Source organism: Eulemur rufifrons, chromosome 15 (genome assembly GCF_041146395.1).
Source record: "Eulemur rufifrons isolate Redbay chromosome 15, OSU_ERuf_1, whole genome shotgun sequence".
Taxonomy (NCBI): Eukaryota; Metazoa; Chordata; class Mammalia; order Primates; family Lemuridae; genus Eulemur; species Eulemur rufifrons.
This window is the reverse complement of record NC_090997.1, coordinates 6,991,858-7,004,076: the sequence shown is the minus strand read 5'-3', so window position 1 is coordinate 7,004,076 and position 12,219 is coordinate 6,991,858. Positions and strand designations below refer to the sequence as shown.

Genomic DNA, 12,219 nt, shown 5'->3' with positions numbered 1-12,219 from the left:
AGATCATGTCCCTGCTCTATTCTGCTCCCAACCTACCAGGGCTCCCCACCACGCTCAGAGTAAAACTCCTTACCACGGCATGCTAGGTGCCAAGTGACCCAGTTCCCTGTCACCCCTCTGGTCTCCTTTCTAACACCTTTGTTCTCGCTCCCTCTGCCCCAGCCATGCTGGCCTCCTTGCGGTCCCTCTAACACCCAGCACGCTCCAGCCTCGGGTTCTTTGCACTCGCTGTGCCTTTGGCCTGGAATGTTCTTACTCCAGACATCCACCGGCTCCCTCTCTTGCTTCTGTCAGGCGTCTCCTCAAAGTCACCTTATCAGAGAGGCCCTCTCAACTCACGTGCCACCGCCCCTCCTGACCGCCCCCTCTATCCCATTTATCCTGCCGTGTTTTCTCATAACTCGCATTAGCGCCTGACTTGCTGTATATAGTTCCCTCCCCACCCCCAAAACGGTGAGCACCATGTTTACTTCACTGCTGTGTTCCCAGCACCTAGAACAACGCCCAGCATGTCGCAGGCGCGTGACAAAGATTTGTGGGACGTGGGACGAATGGACACAGCCCTCAGCAGACCCGAAGGCCGTTGTGTCCGGTTTTCCACCTGAGGGTGGGGCTGGTGAGGGCAAGTTCTCGCTGCCCTTTCAGCCGCCTTTTGCTGCGCCTTTTTCTCCCCCCACGCCCCGCTGCGGTCTTTGGGGAAGACTCCAGGGAGTTGCAGGTCGATACCCGCAGGGCGTCGGGCCTGGGATTTCAGCTTCCTTATCCCTCTCCTCCCCCCAGGCCTCCTCCCTCACACCAACTGCTGACACCGGAAGCACCACCTGTCTCCCAGCTCCACCTTGCCAAGGGTAAAAACAGCCTTTCTAGCAGCGCAGGTGTCCCTGAGAAGGGCAACACTCAGAGCTGTCACCCGCCCCTGACACCTTCAGTTTGTGAAGATCCTCCGGCCTTCCTTCCTCTTTTCTTCACGTGTGTATAGACCCCGAGCCATGAACTGGGGAGCACCCTGGGAGGCTCCAAGGGGCTCCCAGCCCAGCGAGCGGCCTGGTCACTCAGGCCACTTGGACCCCGTGTGATAGGTGCTGGAGAAAGCACTGGGACCACAGGAGGAGCCCCCAACTCTTGGGGGGTGGAGAGTCGGGAAGTCTTCCTGGAGGAGGAGACCCTTAAGCCAAGTCTGGGAAGAGAGTGTAATGTAGCCCTTAGCGGGGGGGGGGGGGGGGGGGGGGGGGGGGGGGAGGAAAGCGGGCAGTGGGAGCCTGAGAGGGTCAGACACCTCTGGGCTACTGAGGCTGCAACTCTTCTCGGTCATTTCCACCTGGGCTGAAGGAAGGGGCTCTGTGCGGGGGACGGGGACGTTGTCAAGAGGAAGTAGGCAGGCGCGGAACTTCCCCAGAGAGAAGAAGGGCTCCCCTTTCCCACGGCCTCTGCGCTTAGGTGTCCAACCACTGAGTACTGCTCACCAAACTTCCCACCTGACTGCTGCGCCTGAAACTCCAAGTCTCTTTCAGCAACCGTGTCCCACGGAGGACAGGCTCCTGACCCACAGGAGGTCAGCTTCCCCCCGCCGGCTCAAGAGGTGCAAATGTCCCATCTGGTTCACTTCTTTTGGCCCTGTGGACTTTGCTGTGTGTCCCCCTCACGTCCTCCCCTAGGTCCTCCCCACGTCCGTTGCTAGTGATCCTGGCCTCTGCAGCCCTCCTCGCTTTCTTCCGTCTCCTCCGACTGCTGGCAGGATGCTTTGCTTTCCTCCCAATCACTGTGCCCACCCGCGAGGGTCTCATGAAGGCCCCCCCCCCCAGTGCCAGCCCCCCACTGAGGCTGCCTGGAGCCAGACTGTGCCCTGGCTCTCAGACGCTCCCATGTGGGACCGTGCACAGGGGACGGCTCCCTTCCTGTCCCTGTCATCCCCTCACCAGTTATTAGTAAAAGAGAAACTCGTTTAAATGCCTACTTTATTTTCCACAAATAAATTATGATTTTATTCCCTGGGAAATAGGTTTTACAAACACCTTCTGACCGTATTTTGTTTTAGCAAGGGCTTTAGGCATGTGTGACTGTATGTGTTTGTGTGTGTGAATGTGTGTATTTGCGTATGTTGTGTCTGGGTGTGTGTGTGTCTGGGTATCTGTGTTTGTGTATGTGTGTGTTTCTGCGTTTGTGTATATGTAAAAGGCTGAGTTAAACAATTATTTGGTGATTATCAGAAATAACTTACATAATACAGATATAAAGAGCTCAAAATTTCGGAGGGCTTTACACATTTTTAAAATCTCCTCCTGCCTTTTACCAAGGCTACGTTTTCCCTTCAGAATAGATCCCACAAGGGCCAACACTAGAATGCATCTTCTTTAAAACCGAATGTTTGATTTTTCTCTCACTCTGACAGCATGACACTGACAGGATGTGTTTTATGAATGACATGATTGGAGATGGAACTTGAAGCCGGCCTGCTTCTCAAACAGAGTTTCGGGGAAAATACAGGATTCCTTTCTGAGGCATTGGGAGACAGTTGTACAAAGTACCCCAGAGCTTTGTGCAGTGGCAGTATTGTCGCCAGGGAGGTTCATCTGAGCACAATTGTTGCTAATTGAGAACTTTTCCCAATATCCCACACTGACGGACAACTTGAAATATAGTCGGCACTAGCAATTTTGGGCAGTCTCTAAGGAGGCCATACTAAAAAATAAAAAATAAGTTTAAAAAATAATGAAAGAGGCTGGGCACGGTAGCTCACACCCATAATCCTCTGAAGGCCGAGGCGGGAGGTTCTCTTGAGCTCAGGAGTTGGAGACCAGCCTGAGCGAGAGCAAGACCCCATCTCCACTAAAGAAAAGTAGAAAAAATTAGCCTGTCTCTACTAAAAATAGAAAAAATTAGCCGGTCGTGGTGGTAAGCGCCTATGGTCCCAGCTACTCGGGAAGCTGAGGCAGGAGGATCGCTTGAGCCCAGGAGTTTGAGGGTGCTGTGAGCTAGGCTGACGCCACGGCACTCTAGCCCAGGCAACAAAGTGAGACTCTGTCTCAAAAAAATAAATAAATAATTATAAAAGAAAAGAGCCCAAGCGACTTGAGGTGCTATTGATTCAGCAAATAGAGACTTTGCAGCTTCTTTCCAAGGATTTCCCAGCTCCCTGCATCTTTCCAGGCTGAGCCTCCTGCCTGCTATCTTGACCTCAGCCCGACCCCACTTGCCCTACCCTTTGATCCAAGATCTTGTGCATTTTCTGGCCTAATTGAGATTATTTTACTAAGCGTTTGATAACCTTTGTACAATAACCACCCTGCTTCTCCACCTTCTGATATCCTGGAACACACCTATGTTTCTTAAACACAGGCATCACACCTTCTTTCTTACTGTCATTTATTCATCAATATGCATGGCTCATCAACTGTATGCCAGACATTGTGCTAAGTGAGGCAAAAATAAAAAACAAGACACAGTCTTGGCCCTGATTCAAGAAGGGAGCATGCAAGGAAGTAATCAGAGTGTTATGCAATAAATCAGGTAAGAGAGCTGGGCACGGTGGCTCATGCCTATAATCTCAGCACTTTGGGAGGCTGAGGTGGAAGGATCACTTGAGGCCAGGAGTTCAAGACCACCCTGGGCAACATAGTGAGACCTCATCTCTTTAAAAAAAAAAAAAAAAAAAAATCAGTTAAGAGAGTAAGTCCAAAGTGCTAGGTTATCTCTATTTGTCAGTGATTCAGTCAACCAATGTTTATTGAGCACATACTATATAATCAGGCCTTATTCTAGATGTTGGAGTGACAGGGGAGAAGAAAATAGATAAATTCCTGCTCTCATGAAACTTAAGTTCTAAGGAGGGAAGACAGGCAATAAGCAAGTGAACATACACATCTGTGTAATAATTGTGGCTAGCGACAGGTACTATGAAGAAAATAAAACAAGGTAATAGAATAGAGAGTTTGGTCCCAGATAATGAGACCTTTCTAGTCCTAGTAATTCCATGCTCTTGTGATTGACTGGTTCAGGAAAAGGTCCACGACCTGATGGAGAGGGGCAACCAGGAGGCCTTTGGACAAGCACTGTCTCTCTGGGGAGGCAACGCTTAACAATACTGTGAAGATCTGAGGGAAGGACATTAGAACAAAGGGAAGAGCGAATGCAAAGTTCCAAGCAGGGGGAACAAATCTGGTGTGTTCAAAGAACAGTCAAAAAGCCAGTGACTAGGGCTGGGTGCAGTGGCTCACACCTGTAATCCCAGCAATTTGGGAAGCCAAGGCAGGAGGATTGCTTGAGGTGAGGAATTCAAGATCAGCCTGAATAACATAGCAAGACCCATCTCTACAAAAGTTAAAAAAAATAAATAAATCAGCCAGGTGTGGTGGCACGGGCCTATAGTTCCAGCCATTTGTGAGGCTGAGGCAGGAGGATCACTCGAGACCAGAAATTTGAGGTTGCAGTGAGCTATGATGATGCCACTGCACTCCAGCCTGGGCGACAGAGTGAGACCTTGTCTTGGACACACACACACACACACACACACACACACAGAGAAGTGCGCACTAAACCTACCTTCTGTTTTCCAGGACAGAGCCCAGTCCCTATTCATAACAGAACATTTCTCCTCACTTTAGGGTTGTTCAAACTTGATCAAAGAATTAATTGTTGGCAGTCTTAATAAATAAGTCCACAAGTTTCTCTTTGCCATATTTGTTTTTACTTATTTATTTTTTTAATTTTTTGAGACAGAGTCTCACTCTGTTGCCCAGGCTAGAGTGAGTGCCGTGGCATCAGCCTAGCTCACAGCAACCTCAAACTCCTGGGCTCAAGCAATCCTCCTGCCGCAGCCTCCCAAGTAGCTGGGACTACAGGTAAGAGTCACCACACCAGGCTAATTTTTTCTATTTTTAGTAAAGATAGGGTCTCGCTCTTGCTCGGGCTGGTCTTGAACTCCTGACCTCAAGCAATCCTCCGTCCTTGGCCTCCCAGAGAGCTAGGATTATAGGCGTGAGCCACCGCACCCAGCCTTGGCCAGATGGTCAGTGACTTGCCCTTTATTACCAGTGGTCCTCAACCCCTGGGCCACAGCCCAGTACCTGTCTGTGGCCTGTTAGGAAATGGGCTGTTCATCACCACCTGAGCTCCACACTGTGTCCCCTCCCCACGGCACCCCACGCCAGCCCTCCCAATCCATGGAAACATTGTCTTCCATGAAACCAGTCCCTGGTGCCAAAAAGGTTGAGGACTGCTGCTTTATTACAATTCTATAGGTCAGCCAGGTGTGGAGGTGATCCTGGTCTGGACTTCCAGGTGACTTGCCAATCAAGGTCAGCATGTATGGAGCGCTACTGTGAGCAAGTCCTGGACAGAATCTCTGAGGGAGATACAGAGCTTCCCTCCAGGGGCTTACAGTTTAATGGCGAGAAACAGGTAGGTAGACCATGATAACTACTGCTCATTGGGTGTTTACTAGGTCCTGCTCCAGATGCTTTACTTGAATGAACTAACTTCATGACAATACTATGAAGTAAATTATGTTGTTTCTCCCATTTTACAGATGAGGAAACTGAGGCCTGGAAGGTTAAGTCGTTTTCCTAGAGTCACACATAAAATGGAGTTGCTGGGATTTGAAGCCAGGCAGCCTGGCTCCAGAGCCTCTGCCGTTCATCACACCGCGGCAGTTGAGGCCCAAGGAAAGCATTAGTGGAGCGAAGCAGAGGTAGAAGCCATGCAGCCTGAGGAAATCGGGGCGGGCATCCCCTCCTTCAAAGGAAATCTCCCATCCTCTGGGCAATTTGGCAAACACACATGGCACCTGGACTTAGGGGGCGCCTTGAGCAAGGTGCTGCTGGTACAAAGATGGATGAGGCCTGCTTTCCTGCCCTGGAGGGGCTCACAGGAAGGAGAAGAGGAGACAGCTAAGTATGCTAATTGTGTGTGATATAACAGAGGGTCCGGAGGGGTGACAAGGGGTAGATCAACTCTTCGCAGGTGACTTACAGGTAAGAAAGGCTTCTTGGGCAGGTGACACGCAAGTTGGGCTTTGAAAACTGAAGACGATCTGTCGGGTCAATGATTGGGGGGTAGCAGGTGGGGCAAGGGTCTGGGGACGGGACTGCAGGTGGAGGAACAGCGAGTGCCGTGACAGGCAGTGGGAGCAGGACGGCGTGAGTGGGAGCTCAGCCTGGCGGGCGGCAGCCGGGGAGGGGCTGGAGAGGAAGCGGCCACGGCTCCAAGCAGCCCGTGCTGGGCTGAGGGGTTCGCACTTTGCTCTGGGGCAGCGCTTTTCAAGGTGGGGGCTGTAATCGTTGGAGTATTGTGAAATCAGTTTAGCAGGTCAGGACCAGCATTTACAAGAAATGAAAAATGAAAATGAAATAGAATGGAATAGACTAGACCAGAATAAAATAGAGAAACGATACTTCACAGAAGGCTATGTCTTTACAACCTTGTATATAATAGGTTCACAGTAAGTGTTTGCTGGATTGAACTGAATTAAATAGAAAATTAGGGGAATAAAGTAGTGTAGAAAAGTATTTGAGGATTGAAAGAGAGAGCAAGATGAATGGCACTGAAGGGTGTTGGGTTCAGAAATCAGGGTTCAAGGTCCAGCTCTTGACCTTGAATCAGTTGCTTAGCCTCAATGGGCCTCAGTTTCCCGTGTATAGGAAGAAGGAGTAACTGGGCTAAGCTATCCTTAAGATTTCTTTCGGCTTGGGAGCACAAACCTGATCACATTGCTCACCTGCTTAAAACATCTTTTAAGGGCAGGCAGTTTCTCTGCATTTTTAACCACAATCCATAGTCATAAATATAATTCACAGTATAGTCTGGGGCCTGTGTGTGTGAACACATACACATATACATATAAAACACGTATCACATGTATGCATGTGCCTGTCATAGGGATTGGTTTCAGATAATGAAACAGAAATGTAACCGTGCCTTAAATAAGATGGAAGTTAACTTCTCTTTCGCATGATTTGACTTTCTTTTACAATCTAGGGGTGAGGTTTTCAGGGCTCCAACACCCTCAATACACAGCCTCCAACTCTGGGCCCACAGCGGCTGCTCCAGCTCCTACCAGCATGTCTGCATCCCGGCCAGTGAGAAGCAGGAAAGACACAAAGGAGTGCACACCAGTCCTTTCGGGAGCTTGGCCCCGAAGTGGTACATCCCGCTTCTGCTCACATCCCACCGGCCAGACTTAGTCACATCGCTACACCTGACTGCAAAGGAGGCTGGAAGATGTAGTCTCTGGCTGGGCAGCCATGTGTCAACACTTGGCACTGTCGGACATGAGTTCAGCGTTAATGAGTCAACAGTATGTATTACATTAGGGATCTAGAAACAGAAACATACATACAATAAGATTATGAATTGCTTGGTTGACAAAAATGATGGGACTAGAGACTGGAGGAAACTGACCCTGTATTTCTCCCAGGAGCAATGGTTCAGTACTCACTAATTCAGTGTTCACGGCAACTTTATAGAACGTTACTACTTCAAAGAATAAAAATCTACTGCATTTGTATGTGCCTCACCCAGCCTGTGCTTTCTTTCATCTGGTCTCAAACATTCCTCATAGCATCCTAGAAAAAGGTTATTGGTTTAAGGCTTCTGCCAGTCAAGTGTTGAAGTTGGGGCCGGGCATGATGGTTCACGCCTGTAACACTAGCACTCTCGAGGCGGGAGGATCGCTTGAGGTCAGGAGTTCAAGACCAGCCTGAGCAAGAGCAAGACCCCATCTCTACCAAAAATAGAAAAAATAAGCTGGGCATGGTGAAAGCTGGTTGTGGTGGTGTACACCTATATTCCCAGCTACTCGGGAGGCTGAGGCAGGAGGATCGCTTGAGCCCAGGAGTTTGAGGTTGCCGTGAGCTACGATGCCACCACTGCACTCTATCTACCCAGGGTGACAGAGGGAGACGCTGTCTCAAAAAACAAAACAAAAACAAAACAAAACAAAACAAGTGTTGAAGTTGGCTGGTTTTCCTGCCTTTTTCTCACCTCTGACAGATATCTGATTAGTTGGCTACTTTGTAGTCCCAGTTTTTCTCCAGTAGGTTAATAATTTTTCCTGATTATCATATTCAGTTTTTGCCAGTTTCAGAGAGAAAAATACCCAGGTGACAGACACTTGATTTTTTTTCAAAAATTTCCTGCAACTTTTCATTATGATAAATTGTAAACACATAGAAAAGTTGAAAAATAGTAAAATGAGCACCCACATACCCTCCACTCCACTTAGGTACCTAATTGCTACAATTGCTAACATTTTGTCATATTTGTGCTTTCTCTCTCCACACACACTTTTTGTTTGTTTTTCTTTTTGCTTACTGCTTACATTTGAAAGTAAGTTGTGGAAATCGAGACACTTCACCTCTAACTATGTCATGCATCTCCTAAAAAGAAGGCTACCCTCCTATGTAACGACAGTGCTCTTATCACACCTAAGAAAAACAACAATTCCGTAGTATCATCTAATATCCAGTGAACATTGAGATTTTCCCACATGTCCCAAGAAAACGACAGAAACGTAAAGCTGAATGCCCCCATCAGCATAGTTGGCTGTGTATTCAAACCACAACCAAGATGTCTGGCCAGACAACGATTTATGGGAACAATGGCCCAGAAGCTCCCTTTGATTGCCGTAAGGCCTTCCAGAGCACCTGCCTACACCCTGCCACCTCCTCCTCCCCTCACAGGGGGACCCCCGCTCCTCCAGAGGGCATGTGCTCCGGCCGCCGCGGAGCCCGGGAGTGTCCTGAGCACAACTTCTCCTTGCCCAGTAGAGCACACGGGGACTCGCCTAGCATTCTCCTTGGTCTCATTCAGTTAATTTCACTTCGGGAAATCTCAAACACCTCTCTTTTCTTTTTGTTCCTTTTATAAACCGAAAGGCACCCTAATTATGACTTGTCCGAGAGGATTACTGGCCACATACCTTCATCAAGGAAGAGAGAATCCAGACAGCCAAACTCTCGGGATAGAACACGTATAACAAGCATCTGGAGGTTCCATCTGATTCCTCTGACGTGCTTTGACCCCCTCCAGCATCCGCCTCCGTCACGCTCAGCGACACATTCTTCACCAGTGGCACTTGCTGTGCTGCACGGCATGTCTTCAAGGTACATCAAAAGCCATTTGTTATTATCTGGTTATTACTTTTAAATTATTTGTATTTTCAACTGACACATCATAATTGTGCATATTTATGGGGTGGAATATGATGATGATTCTATGCATGTACACATTGTGTAATGATCAAATCAGGGTAATTAGCACATCCATCACCTCAAATATTTGTCATTTCTTTGTGGTGGGAATATTCAAAATCCTGGAGATATGGAATGCTTCACGAATTTGCATGTCATCCTTGCTCAGAGGCCATGCTAATTCTCTTGGTATCATCCCAATTGTAGTATAGGTGCTGCCTGAGTGTGCACTATTTGACTATTTAGGTACCATTGTCTCTAGGAAGTCTCGTTTCTGTCCTGTCCATTTCATCACTGTCTCAGACTAGAGGGTCTTAAATGTCTATGGGTTACAGATCCTTTTAAGAATCGAATGAAAGTTATATAAACTGTCCCCAGACAAATGCATTTGCTCACAAAATTTTATGCATTTTGGGGGGGATTCTCACTGAATTCTCCCCATGAGGTCATGGGTCTCACGTTAGAAGACAAATTTCTTGAGTCTGCAGATGATGTTAAAATGAGAAGAAGAGTTTATGTGTTAGATATTGGACTATCCAATCAGAAAGAAATATCCTGGCCCAACAGGGCCAGAAAGGAAAGATAGACTGTCATTTATACAAATATCAAGGACTATTGGGTAGTTCATGCAAAAAAAGACCAAAGAGTTCAAACTGATTAACTCAACAGAAATGGCTGTCAAGGAAAAGTAAGTAGGGATTAAGGAATTTATATACTGTTGGGGCTCAGGACACATCACCCCAAAATATACCTGTGGGAGACTAAACTATGCCACCCCAAAATATACTTCTTTGGCATTTTTCCAGATGGCTAGTGAGAGAAACTGTAGACACATGAATAGCTCAGGAAAGCTGTCATTTTGTAAAAGAAATTTACACCTACAAAGGAACTCTACATTAGTAAACAGATGCAAGCAGAAACTTTCTCTGAAGCCCCCTGGTCTGCCTGAAGATGGCTCTGGGAAAGATTACGTTATAGGAAGAGGAGACTGGGGGCCTACACCTCACAGAGATTGACCATTGGTGGCCACCTACTCTTCTGAGAGACTTTATCTGCATGATAAGACAACCTTGGGCCCGGCACGGTGCCTCACGCCTGTAATCCCAGCACTCTGGCAGGCCGAGGCGGGAGGATCACTCAAGGGCAGGAGTTCAAGACCAGCCTGAGTAAGAGCGAGACCCCATCTCTACTAAAAATAGAAAGAAATTAGCCAAACAACTAAAAATATGTATAGAAAAAAAAATTAGCCGGGCATGGTGGCACATGCCTGTAGTCCCAGCTACTCTGGAGGCTGAGGCAGGAGGATCACTTGAGCCCAGGAGTTTGAGGTTGCTGTGAGCTAGGCTGACGCCATGACACTCTAGCCCGGGCAATAGAGTGAGACTCTGTCTCAAAAAAAAAAAAAAGACAACCTTGGCCTGCATGCATGTCCTCCCTTCACCCCTTCTATAAGTTGTGGTGCCATCTCTCCTCAGAAGTCCCAAGCCGCATTCTTTTATTTATTTGTTTATTTATTTGTTTTAGAGACTGAGTCTTACTTTGTCACCCAGGCTGGAGTGCAGTGGAGCAATAATAGCTCACTGTAGCCTCCTGGGCTCAAGTGATCCTCCTGCCTCAGCCTCCTGAGTAGCTGGGACCACAGGCAGGAACCACCACGCCTGGCTAATTTTTTTTTTTTAAAGACAGGATCTTGCTACGTTGCCCAGGCTGGTCTTGAACTCCTGGTCTCAAACAACCCTCCCGCCTCAGCCTCCCAAAGAGCTGGGATTACAGGTGTGAGCCAAGCTCCTATTCTTTCCTGTAGTCTCAGGATGGTATAAAACTTTAATCATCTGGCCTTCTTGGAATCATGTTTTTTAATGCTCCAGTGCATGTCTTTTCTCCTGTTAACCTGTCAATTTATTCCAGAGATTCAAATTATTGAAACTTTAGAGGGTGGAAAGTTTCCTTCGCTTCGACAAAACTCACTGTATTTCTTCTGTTAGATACTGAGGTAGATTCTGGGTGTCCTGTTTCCTAAAGGCAAACTCACATTTGCTGGCGACCAGGATGGTGAAAGTAGCAATCTGCTGGTAAATGTTTAATAGCTGGTTTTCCAGAAAGAAAGTGGGGGAAAGTCCAAATTTGTAACATTTTCTGCTTTTCGTGATTTAAATACTGCTACTGTGCCTACCAACGTGACGTCAGTTGGCTCGTGAAACTCCTGAACACTTAGCATTCAGTTCTCCTGAGCTGGCTTGAGCCAACTCCAGCACACCACCGGGCAAGGGCTTCTAGAAACCAGGTCATCTACCAAATAACTGAAGGACAGACCTGTTGAAGGACAGAAATGAACACATTTCTGGGGAACAAGACACGAAACCTTAACTAGCTGAACACTTGTCACATGGGAGTTATCAGATTCACGTAGTCAGATGGTGGAGCTGGAACCACGGAATAAAAGACAACAGAAGACAAATATCAACTTGAAACAAGGGAGAATTTTCCAGCTGTCTGGGAAGGTGAGTGGACCCGGCTGAGGCAGAATGCCTACCGGCAGGGCTGTGTCAGAACTGCTACAGCGTGGGAGGGAGGTAAGACAGCAAGGTGTCCCAAGCTGCAGGGGTGGGACGGGGAGACTGACAGCAAAGAGCAGACTCAGATGCCCACGAGCCCACAGTCCACTGCTTTGTCCGAGCCTAGCCCGGCCACTGTCTTGATGTCATAGCAGTTGTATAGTATTTCCGCTGCCTCATGTTAACCCAGCATTTGAGGGCGGATCTGAGAGCCCAACCTCCATTTGTAATGCGGTTTCTATGGGAAGATGTGTTGAATTTCAAACAAATGATACATAAACAAACTTTTGAAACATGATCCTTCATAAGCTGGAGAACTGTCTAGTCTTCTTTTAACTTGGCCTTACACTCCTTGACACACCCAGCTGTCCTCCTAATGCTACTGTTCTTGGATTTGGGGACTAAGGTCTGTGATTATCATATTAAATTATGATTTTTATTTTTTTACTTTTTTTTTTATAAAATATAATTTCTTTTCA

The 12,219-nt window shown here is 47.5% G+C and overlaps 2 non-coding genes across 2 annotated transcripts; one reads left to right on the top strand and one right to left on the bottom strand.

Moving 5' to 3' along the window:
* Nucleotides 1-2,530: 2,530 nt before the first annotated feature.
* LOC138396090 (U4 spliceosomal RNA) lies at nt 2,531-2,674 on the top strand. The gene has a single exon (XR_011235575.1). It is a non-coding gene; the product is annotated as a U4 spliceosomal RNA (small nuclear RNA).
* A 6,635-nt stretch (nt 2,675-9,309) lies between these two features.
* On the bottom strand, nt 9,310-9,416 carry LOC138396143 (U6 spliceosomal RNA). Its single transcript, XR_011235619.1, has one exon. It is a non-coding gene; the product is annotated as a U6 spliceosomal RNA (small nuclear RNA).
* Between the last annotated feature and the right edge of the window lie 2,803 nt (nt 9,417-12,219).